The sequence below is a fragment of the Mytilus californianus genome, unplaced genomic scaffold (assembly GCF_021869535.1).
Source record: "Mytilus californianus isolate M0D057914Y unplaced genomic scaffold, xbMytCali1.0.p SCAF_5, whole genome shotgun sequence".
Lineage (NCBI taxonomy): Eukaryota > Metazoa > Mollusca > Bivalvia > Mytilida > Mytilidae > Mytilus > Mytilus californianus.
The window spans coordinates 74,088,213-74,111,878 of NW_026262701.1; the positions used below are offsets into that span (position 1 = coordinate 74,088,213).

A 23,666-nucleotide genomic window follows, 5' to 3' on the forward strand; every position below is an offset into this window, starting at 1 on the left:
TGAGAAATTAAGATTAAACATTTGATGAGGTTGCTGATTATATCTTAGGTAATATACTATTCGAAATGCCTAATACTTTTATTATGTAATCTATTATTTTTCCCCAATGAAATAGTGTTATAAAACTATAATGGATTTTTTTTTGTGGTTAAACAATACATGACAAGGTATGACATCTCAGCTAATCACCACTACCACACAAGAATTAATGTGCCATAACTAATGAGTATTTAACATTTGAGCACACCGATATTTAATTTAGTTATCTACTAGATGTATGGAATCTTTAAGTAAGAACATCAGTCTTGCGGACCTTGGACACGTCGTTTTATAATGTAAATAAGCATAGTGCAAATCTTTCAATAAATACTATACAATCAACTCTAGTGGTGATAGCGAGTAAAAATAGGGTGATACTTGTTAGCTTTAGTCAAAAAAAGGAGTATCCTTATAGATCTGGTATGTTGGCATAAGTAAACAGTTAAATTTGTCTCTTAGTTTAATTATTATTATATTGCTTAAGGTCACGACTTTTAAAAAGAGTTACAATTTTAAGTCTTTTAAGTTGATTCCATCCATGTCAACATCCAGGAGCTCACTCTAAAGGGAACTCATTGGCTGATAATTTTCTGCAAACCTGTTGAAGTGAAGTTACCCTTTCATGAACATTATGTATCTTACAATGCAGTATATGTATGCAACATTTTATGATTTCAGAGTAGTAATCATTAAAATTGAAACTAAAAATGTTAATCCAAAAGTTTATGTTGTATTAATATATTACATCACCTTGCTTATACCTAAATGAAACATTTTAAATGCTCGTCCCTCAATGGCTTTCTTTACAATTTGATTTCTTTAGTTCTTACAGATTTCATTCAATTGTATGTCCTCGTTGAAACCTGTATGCCTATACACCTAACTATATAAAACATTGCTGTTTGTTCTTTTCTATTCAACAGGTGTTTCGGAATGTCACCTCCCATATGCCATAAGCCTACTGATGATGCCCATTGCAAATGATCACATTTTAACCAGTGTAAACGGGACAAAACTCATAACCCCAAATATACATTATATGTATTCGTTGCATTCTTTGTACCATTACTTTAATTTCATCTGATCCTTAAGTAGTAAAGCACTGTTATTCATATTTTGCCCTCAATTCAAATTTTAAGATATTCAATCATCTTTTATCATGTTTATTTTTATATGTGTTCATTGCATTCTTGGTATCATTACTTTAATTTCATCTGATATCCAGGAGTAGTAAAGCACTGTCACTGATATTTTGCATTCAATTCAAATTTTAAGATATTCAATTATTACAAATCGTTTACCAGACAGCACACTTCAGTGTTCACACTTGTTGAACATGAAAAAAAGAAGATTAAAGCAGAAGGGACATTCATGCAATACCAATTAGTTACACTTATCTGATATGAAAATATTAGACTAGATAATCGTATTATAAAATGACGAGTTATTTTAATAAATCACGAGATGTCTTATTTGAATTCTTAATAATATGTCAGCTGTGAAATATTCGAGTGAACATGTATCATCGGTCAACATGTACCAAAAATACTACAATACATTAAAAATTTCGGGTGCTGAATTTCGATGGCGTGATATATTACAAAAATATTATATCGCATTATAACGCAAACATAACAATTGATCTTTTTCATGTCAGTATCTAAATTGACAAATTTAAAAGTCATGACCTAACTTTAAAATGCAGAGTTATTTTCTTTGATAAGGTTAATAGATGACAGAAATGCATATTTAGAGGAATTAGTGCTGAGTATGATTTTATAACAGCGACTTTTATTAATACACAATTCGGCTTTTAGCAAATGCTTTGTTTGTGGAGTTGGACGATGATTGTATTTTTTTTCGGTTACATATCATTATCTCAAATACTGTATGTACCTGTACCAAAAATGCAAGTGAAATAGCAAAGAATTGTATTATTGAAACCCAGTCCAATACTAAGTAAGCATGAACAAAGTCCGATAGTTATTTTATTCCCAGTGAAACGTTAACATTCTCAATCTATCTGATAACCATTATAAAAGGTTTATTGACAAAACAAATAAGTTTGCATTGGTCGTGACTAATTAGGGAACTCTGTACACATAATATCGCGTAAAGAAAAATCAAAGTTCCCGATAGTTATAATGTATATACAGGTTCAAACTCACAAACTCAAATATTTGTATTAAGAATGCCGTAGTTTCTATAAAAATAACGTAGCGTTTATATGTATTTTTAGTTGCTATTTAACAAATAGTACAGAGTACACGTATAAGTATATTGTTTTATACTTTATACACATACATTTTATGATTTAAATAACACACTTTCCTTTTAGAAATGCATCAAATGGATTATAACTGTCAAAATGACAGAACTAAGTGTTATTCTGAATAAAGTTAATGTTGGTGAACGAATCTAGAAAGACATAGATTTACTGATATTTATATATTATCGGTGATTTTGTAAACATGAGGATGTTTTTCGGCTACGCTATCATAAAAAATCAACCGTCGTTATTATCTTAGTCAACATCTGACGTCATACATTCTCTTTCTAATCCACTGAGAAAAACTCATAGCACTATAGTAACGTGAGATATAAGATTGTCATACAAATAGATCAACGAAAAAATGAGGATATAGCGATAAATGTTTACAGATAATTCGTGCAGCTGATTAAACAGTATAAGCTTAGAAGTGAATTATTATGTGCGTATGGTGCAGAGGGAAAACCACAAAATTTTATCTGAATACAACGCACGAACACCCCAAAAAGAATAATCCAATACCAAGAGTTGAGTAAATGATGAATTAAAGACCCATTCCCTTATATTTCAAACAAAAGTCATTTTATAGGATAATATTTAAATGTATTGCTTACAACTAATGACATATAAAACAAAACAAAAAAATATCAAGTGTAACATTAACAGAAAAACTCTAACTTCCAAATAATAATTATATGAATTAAAAAAAATGCTTATCATTAAAAAAATGCTATACAAAAATAAGAAATAAAGGAATTGATACGTTATTGGTTTACGTATACTAGTAATCATTTAAATGCGTTTTGCATTATTTACAATGTATACTGGAGGCTCATGTGATCCCGAATAGCTTACATGTTCCTGATAAATGAATTATTTTATTGAACAAAAGAAGAAAATACCTACGTACTAGCACAATTTTTAAAGTGTTATTTTTTACTTTCACTTAGCAGATAAAATTTCAAAGCATTTCACCATGTAGTTTAGGAGGACACAATTCTCAAAATATGACATACTAGATTCAACTAGGGCATCTGGTTGCCAACTGTTAATCTGTTAATCGTTCATAGAAAAATTAAATGCATGTTAATGGTATATTGAGTTTTATAATATTTACTGCAATCTGAAAAAAATACAGCTCCTGTGTTGAAGCTTTTGTTACAAGGATCTGACACCTCTCCGTTTTACTTTCAGTTTTGTTTATAATTACATCATCCAATGAATTTCAGCCTGCAAAATTCTGAAGGTGTGTATTAATCCGTCTAAACCAGAGGATCCCGAAGGGTCTTTAATACAGAAAGAAGAATGTAGTGTTTTCAGATCCCTGTAAGCAAAGAGTTGACATATATCTGTATTTCATCCAAAATGGTATATTTGGTTATTAATATTTACTGCATCACTTTTTTTCTGGAAGGATGCCAACTAATTTCAGAGAAAGAATGAAAATACGAATTGCCACACAATTTCATGGAAACTTTGTGCCACCAATGGAGAATTGTATGACACCTGATCACCATTAAACGAAGAGAATTTTTTTTGCAGAATCCTTTATATCTAAATGCTTTGTAATTTCAGAGACAATCAAAATGAAAGAATGCCTAAGTCTACCATGTTTTTGTCATCTTATCGAAACCATTTTCGTAGACAAGCTATCATACATCCCTCACGCCAATTCGTATGTAAAACTGTTTACAATCAAGGACATTCAAAATTAAAAAAATATCAAATTTCAATGTAGGTTGCAATTCTGTAAATACTGACAATACAATTTCCCATAGGAACTCCCTCTGCGGCTAAAATTGTGACACTTTTACTATGAAGTTTCGTGAAAAATAATATCCCAGAACGGAAAGTTTATATGCACTACTATTTTATTCAAAGGTCAAAATATAGGGCTGTGCAGCATATTTTCAACATTTATATGCCCTGAACTTCTAAGAGTTTAAACTTATACTAAAATTCTATACTACCCTTACCTCCATTTTTGGACCTCCTAAGAATTAAAATTTAGCCACTACCATGTTTTTCAATACTGGTTACATTCCCAAGTGATGTCTCTATGAGATGAAACACAGAGATCATCAATGGGAACCAGTACGTTAACAAATTAACATACCTATGAATATTAAATATCTCCCCAAAAGAGGCGTGGTTTGAGAAACAGCTGTATTTACAAAGTGCAACCTATACAAACAATCCAAATAGAAAACTCTCTAAAAACACGTTTTCTCACAACAATACTTTTTTATCAGAATTATAGCCTTAAAGAAATCACTGCATATACTCTAAGTTTCCTTTTACAGTAAATTTTATACCCCTACCCCTGTTTCAATTTTTTAAAGATTTGAAAACAAGACTATAATTATTGCCAGCTTACCCTATGTGCATGTTATCAGACATGAACTGTCCAAAACCTGTTTGAAACTATTCTGATGACAAATTGAAAGCATTTTAAAATACTATTAATGTATTGTTTAGTAGTTAAGCATTCCAACATTCAAGATTATACAAAGTATCCAATCCTGCCTGTTTCTCCAGTCCACATCTTACTGTATACCTATTTGTCAAAGAAAGTTCACAATTTCTGCCTCAAATGGTCAGTTTAGAATTCTTGTCACAACAGTATCATCCCTAACCATATATCTAACAGAAGTTAGTTAATATATGAACTAGAAGTGTTTAAACAAAGCCATATTTGCAAAAGTTGCATTTATGAAGATATCAGTCTGGTGCATAAATTCACTAAAAGTTTGATTGAAATGACTGCTTACATCTGATTTTTCATAACTTCCTGGCACAGTTATTGTTTACTTTACAAAAGACCTTTAAAATAAACAAATCATAGCATTTACAAGTTAAATTATCTGTTTAATGACTCAGGGGTAGGCATTTTTCTCTGTTTTTTTCCCCTGGGGCCTCACATTTCCTCATTTTTTCCCTGTTTCTAGCAATGTGGAATATTTACTACATATTTAGGATAGAACACACTATTGTAAGTTTTATTGAGGTCTTTTTGTAATTCTAGCTTGTTCTTTTTGATGCCGCGGTCACAAAAAAGCACATTTAGGCGTTACGGCTTAATTTTGGGTCATCGACAGGACAAAAACACCCCACCAAAAATATTTAGGAAGGATCAATGAGTTGCAATTACTGCGAAGAGTAAATATAAGCAATTCTAAACAATTTAAATTACAAATAGGCATATATTATGGATTTATTTTGAATTCAGGGCCTTAAGTAAACCATGCATACTGTAAACTGTGAATTTATGTTGAGTCATCATAGTTAAGGCCCAGGATTTTCTCAATCTTCATGAAATATTTATAAAACTTCATATTTGAGTTAAATTCTTTAAAATCTCTGAGATAAACCAGATTTTGTGAAATTCTGTATGTTCTATTTTTTGACCCTATATAGGTTGCAATTCTGTAAATACTGACAATGCAATTTCCCATAGGAACTCCCTTTGCGGCTAAAATTGTGATACTTTTACTATGAAGTTTCGTGAAAAATAATATCCCAGAACGGAAAGTTTATATGCACTACTATTTTATTCAAAGGTCAAAATATAGGGCTGTGCGGCATATTTTCAACATTTATATGCCCTGAACTTCTAAGAGTTTAAACTTATACTAAAATTCTATACTACCCTTACCTCCATTTTTGGACCTCCTAAGAATTAAAATTTAGCCACTACCATGTTTTTTCAATACTGGTTACATTCCCAAGTGATGTCTCTATGAGATAAAATACAGAGATCATCAATGGGAACCAGTACGTTAACAAATTAACATACCTATGAATATTAAATATCTCCCTAAAAGAGGTGTGGTTTGAGAAACAGCTGTATTTACAAAGTGCAACCTGTAAGAACAAATCCGTAGCGTTCGACATGAACATAATATAAACTACAACATACCACCCACACAATCATCCTGTATAAACATAAGATGATATAAAACACAGCATACAGAGTACTAGTTTACATTTATGGATTTTTACTATACATATTATTGTCACGGCCTATTATTGATGCAATAACTAGTTAATGTTATGTTATACAAACAATTCAAAACAACGGTTAAAGACATTGGATACGCTATAGTGTAAAGAGGTTTAATCTGTGACATTATTCATTGTGCCTAACCTTAACTTTGTTGAATCAGCAATTCAGCAACATGAATTATCAAGGAAAAGATATTAGGTCCGATATTTTGTCAACATACAACAATTTTTAATATGGTTAGCATGTCAATGAAATTTTAGAAAACATAACTTTTTAAATATTTGATGAACTATGCACCTGATTATAATTGTTACTTAAGTTATTGTATCATCATATATTTATTTGTTGTTATCAACCTTATTGTTTATTATTTAATAAAAGAGCTATATATCATCCGTCTTACATTGATGCAAACAACATGATACACTTTATGTTAAACATTTTGTCAAATACAAATGAAGCATTCACTACTACTATGTATATTAGTTGATACAGTCGGGGACTAACAATCCACAAGCAGTGGTATCGACCCAGTGGTAGTAAATTAAGATATAACTGTATTAATTAATTTTGTGCGCCCTAAACGTTTTCCCGGATTTACATATAGAAGGAACGCTTAAACCTAAACATTTAAAAACAAACGATATATTAAACCTAAACACATGAAGACCGCCATGACCAAAGCGATATAAAAGTAACAAAATTCATTTAAAGTCAACATTGACTGAGGAAGCTTGAGGTTTAGTTTCTTAATAATATATAATTGATTAACGCTTTAAGATGAAAATAAAACGAAACTATCTGAGGAGTCAAGACTGGAAACGTACATCCTTCTGAGTATGCACCATATAACCCCATCTCAAGTTAATGCAATATGATGGTTGACTTAAAATAATTAAAATGTCCCTAAAGAAGAAAAAAAAAACAGCACAAAATTATAACGTAATAACCGAATCAACTTTATTAAAAAACGTGGAATTGGTAATTATGTTTCTCGCCACTTGTACATGAAACGCAAAAGAATTTTTGTTTTTGTGTTTTAAGACATGGAATACATTTCTTAAAACCCATCTGAAATTAGTATGCAACGTACAACTCAGGAAGTTTATACTAGGGCTCTGTGTTTACAATTTTCCGTCTTATGGCTTTTATACAAAACGTTCCTTTATTTAGTGCATTAGTTACATTCGTATCCATAACACTAAAAATAACAATCAACAATGATATGAATTGATAAGCTACAACAAAAGACATACACAAGTCTTATTCACTATACCTCTACGTATAAAGGACATTTAAATGTGTACTTCTAGCATTACACTGTAATGTGACGGCCAGTGACTAGTATAGGCACTATACACGATGTTTTTCATTTAATACTAATTATTTCTATTGGGGGATTTAAAAAATGTTCGAAATATGAAAAGAAGGTAAGTACAATATGATTTATTTAATAATTCATTTTTGGTATAAGTGTTGCAATAACTTTTATTTCAGTTGCATACTTTTTCTTTTGTAAAGATAATGACATACCCATTGATTCAATTACGTTGTAGAGTTCCCATATAGCTTATGATATCAATTGGTTTGTAATGTGTATTTTGTTGTATTTTATCAATTTAAAATATCATTGTTTGATTGTTAATGTTTGGTGTAATGAATAAGAACGTAACTAATGCACTATATAAAGAAACTTGTTTTTTTTAAAGAGTCAATCGTTAAACCCAGGACGATAGAGCATTGCAAACAAAAGATCCCTTGCGCATGTTGCGTATACTTCCCTTGGTATATGACAGCTCTTTTCCATTTGTTCCGTTGGTCGATTTTGTCAGTTTTTATGGAATTCCCCGATTTTTAATTTGCATTGGAGTTTTTTTGTTTTTTTTTATACTGTATTTTGGCTGAAGTAAAATAGTTAGACTAATATTTGATTGAATTCCGACATTTCCATATCGCCCATTTTACTGTACTTAATTTTTTGTTGGTTTTGCAATTATCTTTTTTCATTTTTATCGTTTATTCTTAATATGATAAATTCTTCCATTTATGAGATATCTGCGGTATTGTTGGGCACAACATACAGTGTAAAGGCATAACACATGTGTTCCTTAGCAACTTTTTTTTCATTTTATAGCTCTGGAAGCGATGTGTACGAGTTTCGTTTTCCTGTTTTACAAAATGACATTTACTATTGGATTTCCCAATTCTAAACACTAAAATTGAGAATGGAAATGGGGAATGTGTCAAAGAGACAACAACCCGACCATAGAAAAGACAACAGCAGAAGGTCACCAACAGGTCTTCAATGCAGCGAGAAATTCCCGCACCCGGAGGCGTCCTTCAGCTGGCCCCTAAACAAATATATATACTAGTTCAGTGATAATGAACGCCATACTAAACTCCAAATTGTACACAAGAAACTAAAATTAAAAATAATACAAGACTAACAAAGGCTAGAGGCTCCTGACTTGGGACAGGCGCAAAAATGCGGCGGGGTTAAACATGTTTATGAGATCTCAACCCTCCCCCTATACCTCTAGCCAATGTAGAAAAGTAAACGCATAACAATACGCACATTAAAATTCAGTTCAAGAGAAGTCCGAGTCTGATGTCAGAAGATGTAACCAAAGAAAATAAACAAAATGACAATAATACATAAATAACAACAGACTACTAGCAGTTAACTGACATGCCAGCTCCAGACTTCAATTAAACTGATTGAAAGATTATGTCTTCATCATATGAATATCAGGCACAATCCTTCCCGTTAGGGGTTTAGTATCATACCATCATAACATATATGAGAAGAACATAACCCGTGTCTTGCCAACAACTGGTTTTTAAAAAAAAATGTGTTTAGTGCCGATGCAAAGACCCTATAAGTGAATCAATATTAACGCCAAAATATGCAATCTTTAATGACCTGACAACAGTATCGTAACTATATCCCTTCTTAATAAGTCTATTTAAAGGTTTTGTTAGCTTCAGAGGTGAATACTGACATTTTTGTGCTTTATAAAGAATATTTCCATAAAAAATTGGATGTGAAATACCTGAACGTATAAGAAGTCTGCATGTTGAGCTATATTTACGAATGATGTCCTTATACCGATGATAAAATTTAGTAAATGTTTTGACTAGTTTGTGATATCGAAAACCCTGGTGTAATAATTTTTCAGTAATACATAAATTTCTCTCGTTAAAATCTAAAACATTGTTACATACACGAGCGAATCGTACAAGTTGAGATATATAAACACCGTAAGATGGTGACAAGGGAACGTCACCATCTAAAAATGGATATTTAACGATAGGAAATGAAAAAATCATCTCTTTTATCATATATTTTAGTATTAAGCTTTCCATTAATGATATAGATATCAAGATCGAGGAAAGGGCAGTGGTCATTGTTAGTATTAGCTTTATTTAAAGTAAGTTCAACAGGATAAATTTCTTTAGTATACATACTGAAGTCGTCATTATTGAGAGCCAAACTATCATCCAAATATCTAAAAGTATTATTAAATTTGTGTATCAGATGTTGTTTCGATGGGTCTTTGCTGATTTTTGTCATAAATTGTAACTCATAGCAATACAAAAAAAGGTCCGCAATAAGTGGTGCACAGTTAGTCCCCATTGGAATTCCGATAACCTGACGATATACGGAATCTCCAAAGCGAACAAAAATGTTATCTAGTAAAAATTCAGGGGCATATATAGTATCAAAGCATGTCCAATTGACATAGTTTGTTTGTTTATTGCTACTAAAAAATGACCTAAAAGAGTTTGAACATATATATTCACATTCTGACTTTTTAAATGCCCATTTAATTAGGTGTGTGATTTTTTTCTTAATGAGAATGTGAGGCAATGTGGTATATAGGGTAGAAAAATCTAAACTTTGAACAGATTCAAAATCACCAATATATGCATGTAATTTATCAAGTACTTCCAACGAGTTCTTCACACTCCAAAAGTAATTAATTCCACTATTTTCGAAGGCCTTATTTGAACAATTTATTATCAGGTTTTTGATTGTACCAAGTGTACTGGTAAGAAGAATAGACAATTTAGTAGTGGAACAATGGCTTGAAGACAAAATGAATCTATATTTGTAAGGTGTTTTGTGTAGCTTCGGAAGCCAATACATAGTTGGGACTTTCATTGTATTTGGTTCTGCTTGTAAAGCGGTAGCTAAAAGTTTATGTTTGTTACAGATGTCGTTTTCTGAAAATGGAGTCAGTTGGAATGTTGGTGAATTGGTGATTTCTTTTTTCAGAACCTCAATGTAAAATTTACGTCAAACAATAATAATATTATTAGCAGCTTTATCGGCCGGGACAAAAACAAATACTGTTTACTCTGTGTTGTTTATCTTATGATCAATTTTCCCGTGTTTTTTTTTTTTTTAGGTTTAACGAATATTAAAGCATTCACTTAAGTGTACTTACTTATTCCACTTATCGTAAAAATAAGTATTTTTTCAACGTTAACGCATTTGTTATGGGTTGGGTTGTAGATTGTCGACTTACGATGATCTGATAAAAATGCATGAACTTCTTTGATGTTCATTAAACAATATGCCTTCTAGAGAATTAAAATGACATTCATATGAGTATAATATTTCTATGTCGTAAAGCAAAGATTGAAACAAATCAAAGCTCTCTCGAGAGAAAACAGAATAACTCTTCAGCACCATTATACGATAAAAAAAATATTCAACTTCTAAATTTCATACAATACTGCTTCAAAGCACGATCAGTCTTGAGTGTCTTTTTATACATGCAATATTATATCCAAACCACTTGCATATCCTATTAAGGTACACAAATCATCAGTTGAAGTTATGAAAATTATTCGAAAGTGATGTTATAAGCTATGATAACACAAACTGTTCAAGTAGAATTTTTTTTCACATATGGTTATGCATGTAATTAATGGCATAAACATCACGTAATCATTAGAATCATAGATATTAATGTTTTTTATCAGACTCTATTACTACCATCAGTAATACATAAACTAAAAACACATCACCAAAAAGATGTCGCTTTAAAAGGAGACATATTATATAGCATGACATTTATTATCAACTTTTTAATCTGAATTTTTTCTTACTTATTGTGAACATCTAGAACTAAAACTTTTCGGAATGAGTTCAAAATCATAAGAAAGTTATAGTTGTAGAGTAAAAAAGAACATACACACAAATTTCTTCAAACGTTTAGAAAGATTTATTGTCTTCAACCAAAGAAGCATCAAGTTTTGATTCTTATATATTTTCGGGAACTAGTCACATACGTTGCAGTATAATTGTAATTGGCGATTTACTTATTGAAAAATACGCTTTTACGGTATCTACTCCTGTGCTTGTAACAGGTTACGCTCTTTTTTATTCCCTTCCGCACGACTCCGGCTCATTTTCTTTTTAATGTTTGTTTTTTGTCTTGTGCCATGACTCACATCCTACCACTTAATTATGTTAAAATACTCTCTTAGTATCTTCATGTATTTTGCATGTTGCTATATAGAAATTAATAGACCACAGTTGGAAATTGGAAAACTGAGATCATCTCTTTTGTTGTACAGTTTGAGTCATTCGACCTTACATTTCCATTTATAGCTGCTAGTCAAGATATGACAGTCCTCACCCATTAACATGTAAAACAAAGTCGTCTTGATTATGTTTGTAAGTTCAGAAGACCCTTTTTTACTTAAAAAACATACTAAAATTTTACCAGGTTATGGAACTGACCACTCCTCAATTCTAATCACCTTCTCATATAGTTTTAAAAAGACGGGTCAAAGGTTACTGGACATTTTACTCTCAGTTACTCAGAGATGCATACCATATACAAATAGTTGAATAATGTATTAAAGATACTTCTTCAGAAATAATTCTTTCATGCCATGCTTTATGCTCATTTATTATTTTGTCAGTATCCGTATACCGAGCGTTAGCGAGGTGTAAAATATTGACAAATATAATGCCTACTCATGTTAAGATTAGCATAAAGCATGGCATAATAGAATTATTTCGATTCTGATATGAATATTTAGAACTTTTGTTCTTCGAAGCGGACCTATAGTACACATTCGAAAGGCAGCTATTTGGATTTGAAGAACTAAACACGTTATAGAAAATCAACAGTTGAACCGATATAAGAATAAACATATATACGTAAACTTACTTTTAGAATAAATGTATTCAATTTCCTAGCAAGCAACACCAACAAAACTGTCCATTTCGACCTCCGGCGTTGTTCAAAATACAACTGACGTTACAATTTTAATTGTGACGTCAATCACGTGCAGCCCATGTTTTATTGTAATTAGAATATGGCTTTGTTTCCAAAGTGAAAAAAAGACGTCATATTAGAATTTGGAATATTATCTTTCATATGATAAAGAAGATCATCTTTCTTTGAGGTATCGGGCAGTGATCAAAATGTGTTTAAATGTTGAAAATGAAGATCAGATCTAAACATTATAAATTATAGCACAAATGAATCCAAATAGGACAAAAAAGTCCCTTTCTAACTTGAAAATTATATTTCATAAAAATATTATGAATTATTCTCCAAATGATGAGGTTAACAAATCTTTATTGGAAACAAAAATTTGCACTAGAAAATTGTCGAAAAGAGATTGTTGAAGGTTTGCTGCTTATATCTCAAGCTAACTGGCATGGAATGGCTAAATATGTTAAAATTATTTTTTGTAAATTAGAGAAAAAAAATTTAGTTAGGAATACAATAACATAACTTATAGATGAAGAAGGTAAACACATATAAAGGTAACCAAACATTCTGATGGAACAGCAATTCTTTTCTAAAGAACAGCGGTATACTACTGTTGCCTATATTTATATAAATGTGTATTCCAGTAGATTATTTGAATGTAAGGATACACCATTCTTTAATTATGAAATTTAACTTACAGAAGAACAAACATATTTTTGTAAGGGAAACTAACCTTTAAAGAATGGGCTGATTTGTTTAAATTTATGACAAATGGTAAAAATTCAGATTTTGTTGGGTACAGTGTAGACTTTTATAAAAAAAAAATCTGTGGAACGATATTGTTCCCTTTGTAATTTGATCTCCTTATCATGGATGTTGGTGTAGAAAATTTTCCGATTTTCAGTATCAAACCGTAATAACTTGCATTCCGAAAGAAGGAAAAAAAAAGACAGTATATAAATAACTGGCGTCCTATTAGTCTTTTGAATACTGAGGTGAAAACAGCTTCTGCTGTAATAACACATTGTACGTTGTATAATTAAACCAGTTTCACCATTTATCATAAGTGATACACAAAAAGGTTTCATCAATATCAAAGATATATGGGTGAGAACACACCCCTTCATTGTGATTGAATGTACTACCTTGATGAAAATAATAAGACTTGTCTTTTATTTCTTGTTGATTTTGAAAAACCGTTTGATTCTTTAGAATGATCAAATCTTTAAAAAGTTTTAAATTTGGGCCTTCGTTTTGCCAAATATTCTATTACTATTAATGATAATGGTTTGAAACTTTATACTCGGATGCATCAATTTGTGTTATAAATAACGAACACAGTTTTTAAAAGAACTCCTTATTTATTTATAATCGGTATTGAATCTTAAAATTAAAAGGTAATCGTGATATAAGGGGAAGTACTGTCAAAGATAGCCAGTATGCAGATGACGCATTCCGTATGTTAGATGGAAGTGAAATATTTTTGAAAAAAAAAAAAAATAAGATTATCATGTTTTTAATCTTTTTATTAAATTTCAGGTTGGAAAACTAATGCTTCAAATACAAAAGCAAGCAAGTTGGAAGCAAACAATATATTTCAATTTAGTTCTAAGTCCTGACTTAAAACTTCGCATCCAAATTTTAAATTTGAGGGAACCTAATTTTCTTTAGATTCGAACTGTATAACAGAAATTAATTTTGCTACGGAGATTTAAGAGGTCTCTGTTATTCTGACGAGCTGGAAACATCGTTAACTCACATTATTGGGAAAACTTACATTAATTAAGTCACTTGCTCTTTCAAAAATTGTTACACTAAATGACTGCTTGCCAAACTTATCAAACTCCAGTTAAGAGAGCTCACTTCATCATTTTATGATTTTATATTGAATCGAAAACCAGTGAGAATTCTAAGAGATTTGTAAAAGGTGGACAATTCTTAATGGAAAGATGTTTCACTTTGCTTTGCTATTGCTTAACCCAATACTCAGGTTTCTGTCGGTGACATTTTATCCTTATATGTTTTGAACTTTTTTTTTGGATGATCTCTCATATTATATTTAGTGGAAAAAGGAAAGGCGTGCGATCTCCTTATTAATCATAAAAATATGTTTTTTTTTTATAAATTTCAGCTAATTCAGGAAACAATTTTTAACACTATGAAACCATGCATTAGATAGAACTGTTTAAATTATTAGTTGGATAAGTCTAATACTGGTGATACTTTCTTAGACATACTTATATATGTGCCAAACTTAGTAAATGAAGTTAGTCAACTACTACATGTACTAATAATCAAACTTTGAATTATTTAGTGAGAGGAAAATAGCGCAACGCGAGGTTAAAGGATAATGCCAGCTTTTTATCACTCTTCCTACAAAGCTTCTGTATAAAGTCTGCCTCTTATGAACACTACTTTTACTTTAAAAATCAACTATAGACTGTTGTGACCAGCTTAAAATAAACAAATATTTTCCGTGTTACTATCTATAAGATTCATGTGACAAATTTGAAAACATAAAAAAAAAACCAACATAATAACACTTTATGACAAAAATCTGATAAGTTAATGTGACAATTTATAATTAATTTATTTACTCAAACTTTTAAACTTCATATAATACTTCCTTTGTTATAATAAAGACGACAAAATAGACAAAAATAAAACGATAAACATAAACGGCATATCATAAAATTTAAATACACATGAGGTGAAATTATCAACATTTCAAAAAGGTATAAGTGTCCTTGTTAACAATTTAGGGTGTGTGTATCATGAACTTTAATTTCAAATTAAACACAAATACATGATTAATTTTATCATATTAATATATGCTATTGGACATACAGCTATCAAAGAGTTTTGTACCTATATATCACTGGTTTTAATTTTTGTGGTGTTCCTGATGCACTTTAATCCGGAAAAGCGCTTCGAACAAATATCATTTTCAAAAGATCTGAAATCGAAAGTTTAAATCAATTATAGATATGTTGTGATTGGTCGTTTGCATCACGATACTTGAAATGTAGGTCATCTTAAATTTAGATTATAATATCATAACCATTTAAAATATGGAGTATGATTATATTTCAATAAGCAAAATCTGAATACACGGATAAATAACCCTATCTTCTAAAAGAAGCTACCAAAGGACAAATAATAAGACAAGGTGCAAATGATATTGAATATGTTTACCACCAGGCATCTACATCTTATGGCATGCAACGAACATAACATTTTATAATTTTGAGCGTCCGAAACCCTTTACTGGAATTGTCTTCATCAGGAAAGTGTAAACCAAAACATGAAAAAGCCTTAGTGGTAAGAATACATGAATTTGTGAGGTACTGCATGCATTTTCCCAAAAGAGACATAACAATAATAGACATGTGAGTGTGACTGTTTAATCCCTAGATTAGATTGATCACTATAAAACATAGGTTTAAACAGAATGGCACGCAGGAAATCCTAGATTATATTGATCGATATAAAACTATGGTTGAGAAAATCTCGTACAAAGTAGATTCTAGATGATTTGATTGATCGTTATAAAACAAAGGTTAAAACAGTCTCGTACACAGTAGATCCTAGATTGGATTGATCGTTATAAAACTAAGGTTAAAACAGTCTCCTACACAGTAGATCCTAGATTGGATTGATTGTTATAAAACTAATGTTAAAATGATCTCGTACACATTAGATCCTAGCTTGGATTGGTCGTTATAAAACTAATGTTAAAATAATCTCGTACACAGTAGATCCTAGCTTGGATTGATCGTTATAAAACTAAGGTTAAAACAATCCCGTACACAGTAGATCCTAGCTTAGGTTGATCTTTATAAAACTATTGTTAAAATAATCTCGTACACAGTATATCCTAGCTTGGATTGATCGTTATAAAACTAAGGTTGAAACAATCCCGTACAGAGTAGATCCTAGCTTGGATTGATCGTTATAAAGCTAAGGTTAAAACAATCCCGTACATAGTAGATCCTAGCTTGAATTGATCGTTATAAAACTAATGTTAAAATAATCTCGTACACAGTAGATCCTATCTTGGATTGATCGTTATAAAAACAATGATAAAATAATCTCGTACACAGTAGATCCTAGCTTGGATTGATCGTTATGAAATTAATGTTAAAATAATCTCGTACACAGTATATCCTAACTTAGAATGATCGTTATAAAACTAATGTTAAAATAATCTCGTACACAGTAGATCCTAGCTTGGATTGATCGCTATACAACTATGATTACAACAATCTCGTACACAGTAGATCCTAGCTTGAATTGATCGTTATAAAACTAAGGTTAAAACAATATTGTATACAGTAGATCCTAGCTAGGATTGATCGTTATAAAACTAAGGTTAAAACTATCCCGTACACAGTAGATCCTAGCTTGGATTGATCGTTATAAAACTAAGGTTAAAACTATCCTTTACACAGTAGATTCTAGCTTGGATTGATTGTTATAAAACTAAGGTTAAAAATCCTAGATTGGATTGATCTTAAAAAACATAGTTGGAACAATCTCGTACAAAGTATATCCTATATTGAATTGATCGTTATAAAGCAAAGTCATTTTTATGTTCTTTCAGTTTGATTTTTCAAAATCTATGTTGTTATTCTTACTTAAGTCTGAGTGTGTTTCGGATGAAGGTAATTCCCACAACTCACGTAATACACAACTAAAGTCAAGTTTTAGAAAAACTGTCATGAAACAATCGATGACTTGTCTGGCTTAATGTTTATTCTGGTGGTATTATGTTATAAGATGGCACGACACTATTTACACATTGCGGAGACACGAACAATTGGTGTATTATCAAGTGCTCTGGTCGGTTTGACAGATCTACATATGACACCCGCTGTATTACTATTATAAAATACGGTGTTAAGTTATATTTAGTGATCAGGTATCACACACTAGCGGATTAGTAATCGGTTTTTATATAACCCTAAAATATCACCTAATTCATAAACCATCGGCCATATACATTTTCTAACCATGAAACTTCACCGAGTGTGAAATTGTGAAATTGGAACACATTTTTCATCATTAAGAACAGACAAGACTGTTACTGGTATAAACAACACGACATTGAAAATTAAAAAGCACAAGGATCATTAAATATAATTATCTTTAAACGAAGATCCGAATTAAGAATCTTCAAACACAGATTTTTTTTATAAATTAGTAAAATTACACAGAAAACAGACAAATATACAAAACATTCTACCATGCTCAAAAACAAATGAATATGAACTCGAACCATAATATGAGTTCGCAATACAAGATTTTCAGATAAAAAGAGCAAACACTATTTTGAAATTCAAAGTAAAAGTAAATTGAGAATCAAAGTCATCAAAATACAACATTGAATATTATCTTTTAGTATGTAGATTTAAATTACGGAAAAAAATGGAATTTTTATTCTTAATTACTTTAACTTAACATAGGGTAGAACATTTTATTGTAGAAATCATTTCCTATGTAAAACCAAAACAAAAACAGGTTTATTTGGAATTTGCTAACACTGCAAATAATCTGGATGGTTTGTGTCATACTGTCATTTAATACTTTAATTGTTAGTAGACTGCATTGTGCACAATCGATGGCGTGACATATATGAATATCGTGTTTCAACTTAAATAAATATTTAAAGTTTCTCAAGGACAAATTATTTTAAAATTCAAAAGAAAAATAACTATTTGAGCAAAATAAGATAAAGTTCACTACAGTATCATAACAATATGTAGGTCGGTTTTACCAAATAAACATAAGTGCGTAAATCAAAAACAATGCTACTGAATAGCTACTTATGAGAGCCACTGTTTATTCCTAACACCTCTGTGTATGCCATAAAACACTCCTTTTTCAGTTAAAAATACGATATGAATCACAAGAAAGGTCACATATTATACCCTTGCCCTTTTCCGTATCTGATTTGATTCAACGTATATTGTTTTTTCAACAAATCATTATTGCCATGTCAGATACGATCAAGTGCTTTAGTGAGCATTGAATTGTAAAGATATTGTTATTGCTGAACTATTGATATTTGGTATTTGAAAACTGCCCACTGATAAGATACCAGCTAAAATCTGATACAACACCATCTCGTACAATTTTGACTTGTGTTTTATTAGTTTTTATTTATTTTTTATTTTACAACTTCGGTTTCCAATATGATTTCTTTCTAAAGGTCCTTTCGTTTTTTGTCTTGGATTTCGATGATTTATTTCTTTATCTGTAGACAAAATGTCTGAACCCTATCGTTCTCGTGTATTATAGATACACATGTTATGTAATAGACATGTTAGATACATGTTTACAATTCCCGATTGAGAGTCGAGAATCTAGAATTGAGACATTTAAATAAGGGATCGTCTTAAAAATATGAATTTCATTCTTGAAATACTCGATACATTAATAGGTTTCATAACATTGCTTGTAATAAAGCTGAACTAATTGTTTTAGCAAATATCTGTTTCTTTTGCAAACGATTGGAAATAAAAGGCGTTCCAAATTTTCTAAACTAAATATGCTTTTTGGTAGATTGGTTGATACATGTAACCTTCTTGTATAATATCAAGAGACAAATTCTTCATATCGATTAGTTGATCGGTCATTAGGTTTACTGATTGGTTGTTTGATTAGCTGATTGATTGATTGAATGATTTATTACTTGACAGTTTACATAAGACTTATATTTCATATTAATTAGTTCATTGATTGATTGTTTGACGTGCAGTGATGAATATTAAACGAATATTCTGTGTTAAATGCCCCATCCCTTCGAAACAAGACGGGGATACCCTCCAGATTACATACACGGCACGGGTCTCTGGGTAAAAGCAAACAAAATAAATACGAGGGACCTCTCAGGTTCACATAGTTACATGTATGTAAAAAAAAGTTAAAATCAAAGTCCGATTTTTAATATAATAAAACAAAATGCATACGCAACAAATACTTAAAACATTAACTCACAGAATCCCTGGAAAAAATCCCAAAAAAATCATTAAGGTTGATGCAAGGATATTTTGTTGAGAAGTTGTTACTTTTTGCATGTTCCCATTGAGATTATATCGGAAAATGTAAGGATATGTTTTTTTCGGAACGGGAGAAGTTGAGGGGTGTTAAATCCTGCATTTTCATTGGCATAGAATAAGCATGTCTGAAGTACAGGTAAACATGTTGATCTGATATGAAAACATGTAATTTAAGTGGATCCTTGTTTCGTATGTTCCTAGTTACTCGAAACCGTGTCTGTTTTAATCGAGGGACTTGTTTTCGGCCTGCCCCTTATTTGGAGGACGGCGCATTTATCATTCCGTGAGTATAAAGAAAATGCGACAGATATTTATCACTGGACGTCTGAGTTACAATCAATCAATTAATTAAAGAATAGGACACATCCGTCTCTTAACGTGAAATTGTCAATCAATACTTCATTCAATCAGGCAAACAAACTAAGCCAATCAATCGATTAATGAATGTAAAATTCGTCAAATTTGATGGCATGCAAATGTCAATCTTTCAAATTAATCTATTTTTATGAAGAATGTGTCACAAGATGTTATGCAACCAACCAACCGACCATTCAACCTACTAATAATCATGTTCGAAAAGGTAGAAAGACCTTTACTCACAAAATGTGTACATTTATTAACAGCAGTTTTAGAAATGACATTGATGTGTCGAGTTAATAAAAAAATTAATTAATTCTTTTGGGATGAAACCTTATTTGACTATCTCAATTATACACTCTCAACTCTCACTTGTCAATTGTAAACATTTCTCTACATCTCACATCTCTAATAAACAGTCAGGGGCATTACTTAAACAAGTTACTTTTAAAATTACCTATACAAGTAATGTTGAAAACGAGGCTATTTTAAAAATTACTTATATAAAATATAATAAATATTATTTTTATAGGTGTCCAATTATACAGATTTTACTAGTTTCAACAAATTTTTACAGTCGTCTGGTTATTTTTCCCGTGAAATATAAAATCTAATCCTTCTGAAACACTAATTGCCATTCTGACGCACTTATCTTTCATATCTACGCTTCTGGGTCAAAGATTGGTCTCTTGGGACTATTCAAATATTGTTTTCCTTGAAATTCTTGAAGGTAGACAGATATAAATAGATAGAAACTTGTGAATTAATTAAGTTGAAGTTACTTATAATTTGTAACCCAAAACAATTACATATGTTCCTTCAATCAGTGTTATTAATAATACTTTCAAAGATGTATAAAATAACTAATGTATATAAGTAACATTCTTGTCATTACTTTTAAAGTAACCCTTTATGTCTATACTCCTCTCAAATCTAATAAATTTTTAATGTTATGATATAAAATGATGTAAAAATCATTTAAACTACATTTAGTCCATGTTTCTTTTGAAATTTAAAATAACTCTATTGAGTAATTTTATATTTTCTAAAAACAAAAATTACCTATACAAGTAACTAAAAAAGTTACTTGTTTAAGTAACGCCCCTGACTGATAAATGTAGAAAACCATTCTTTTTGATATTTATATTTGCTTATTATATTTTTTTTTAAAGTCCCAAATAGAATATCTAAAATGTTGTTATTCCCTCTGGCGATAATACATAGACAGTAAATATATAGAACATTTGATATCACTATGTTGATAATGCAATAGAATATCTAGAAGTAGGCATTCGCTTTTTTTGTAATAGAAGATAAGAAGATAATAATACTGTTTGAAATCGCTTGTGTTGTCATAGAAGCGACTATCTATACTGTTTGAAATCGCCTTTGTTTTAATGCAGAAAAATATCTAGAATGTTGGAAATCGTTTTGTTGTAATACAAGATAATACTTAGATATTTGAAAATCTCTTTTGTTGTAAGACAAGAAAATATTGACAATATTGAATTTAACTTTTGTTTAAATGTTATAGAGAATATCAAGAATGTTGGATATCACTATCGTGGTAATACTATAAAAATAAAATGTTTGATATCACTTTGGGTCGTATACATAATAATATATAGAATGTTCGATAACACTATAGTTGCTATACTAGGGAATATCCCTTAGTTGGTAATGCTATAAAATATCTAGAATGTTGGATATAACTATAACATGTATAAACTGTGGTAATACATGTACTAGAGAATATATAAAATGTAAGATTTTACGATGGTAGTAATACTAGGATATATCTATAAAGTTGGATATCACTATGTTGTTAATACAAAGGAATATCTAGCATGTTGGATATCACTTTAGTGGTATAATTAGAGAAAAGCTTAAAGAAAGGCGAAATATTTTAAATGGATATTCAAACTCAGAAGTCAGAAACCAAATAACAATGTCGTGGCAAAATAACCACGTAATTACTAGGGAATGTCTTAAATGTTAGATATCACTTTGGTTGTAATAAAGTACTATAGAATGTTCGGGTCAGAGTTAAATATTAAAAATCTAACCGACATAATTTATGTAAAAAAATTGTGAAAAAAGGTCATTGATTTTCTTTTACAGTGCTCTTTTTTGCTATTTAGAATAGAGTGAAGTATAGTTTCAAAAACGATAGAGTATTGCCGGGCGAGATCACCGTTAAGTCAATTAATCCTTCTCCTGATATATTTATAAGTAGTCGAGAACAAAATAAAGATACTTTATGTACAAAATAAGTCTGTAATGTCATGCCATATGTCCATTTTAACATGGACTGGCAATCTTGTCGAACTTCATCACAAATCGTGTTCAAAACTGATTGTTTTGAACTGATCAGTACACATGTTATCAAACTGTATCAGCTTGTATTAAATGCACGCTAGTAACTCAAGATAAATTCTGAAAAAAATGCGTAATGCTAGAACCTCTTTTTATTTATGTTTCTTAACGTGAAATTGTCAATCAATACTTCATTCTATCAGGCAAACAAACTAAGCCAATCAATCGATTAATGAATGTATAATTCGTCAAATTTGATGGTATGCAAATTTCAATCTTTCAAATTAATCTATTTGTATGAAGAATGTGTCACAAGATGTTATGCAACCAACCAACCGACCAATCAACCTACTAATAATCATGTTAGAAAAGGTGGAAAGACCTTTACTCACAAAATGTGTACATATATTAACAGCAGTTTTAGAAATGCCATTGATGTGTCGAGTTAATAAAAAAAATTAATTAATTCTTTTGGGATGAAACCCTTTTTGACTATCTCAATAATACACTCTCAACTCTCACTTGTCAATTGTAAACATTTCTCTAACATCTCTAATAAATGTAGAAAAACCATTCTTTTTGATATTTATATTTGCTTATTATATTATTTTTTTTAAAGTCCCAATAGAATATCTGAAATGTTGTTATTCACTCTGGAGATAATACATAGACAGTGAATATATAGAACATCTGATATCACTATGTTGATAATACAATAGAATATCTAGAAGTATGCATTCGCTTTTTTTGTAATAGAAGATAATATCTATACTGTTTGAAATCATTTGTGTTGTCATACAAGAGAATATTTATACTGTTTAAATTCGCCCTTGTTGTTATGCAGAAAAATATCTAGAATGTTGTAAAAAGTTTTGTTATAATACAAGATAATACTTAGATAGTTGAAAATCGCTTTTGTTTTAAGACAAGAAAATATTTAAAATATTGAATTTAACTTTTGTTTAAATGTTATAGAATATCAAGAATGTTGGGTATCACTATCGTGGTAATACTATAAAGATAAAATGTTTGATTTCACTTTGGGTCATACAAATAATAATATATATAATGTTTGATATCACTATAGTTGCTATACTAGGGAATATCCCTTAGTTGGGAATGCTATAAAATATCTAGCATGTTGGATATAACTATAAACTGTGGTAATACATGTACTAAAGAATATCTAAAATGTAAGATTTTACGATGGTAATAATACTAGAAAATATCTATAAAGTTGGATATCACTATGTTGGTAATATAAAGGAATATCTAGCATGTTGGATATCACTTTAGTGGTATAATTAGAGAGTAGCTTAAAGAAAGGCGAAATATTTTAAATGGATATTAAAACTCAGAAGTCAAAACCCAACTAA

At 30.3% G+C, this 23,666-nt stretch overlaps 1 long non-coding RNA gene across 1 annotated transcript in view; it reads left to right on the forward strand.

Moving 5' to 3' along the window:
- Positions 1 to 7,535: 7,535 nt before the first annotated feature.
- LOC127701437 (uncharacterized) overlaps positions 7,536 to 23,666 on the forward strand; it is a 43,955-nt gene continuing 27,824 nt past the window's right edge. Inside the window, exon 1 of the long non-coding RNA XR_007982030.1 lies at positions 7,536 to 7,744. This is a non-coding gene — a long non-coding RNA (uncharacterized LOC127701437). The remainder of the gene's footprint in view (positions 7,745 to 23,666) is intronic.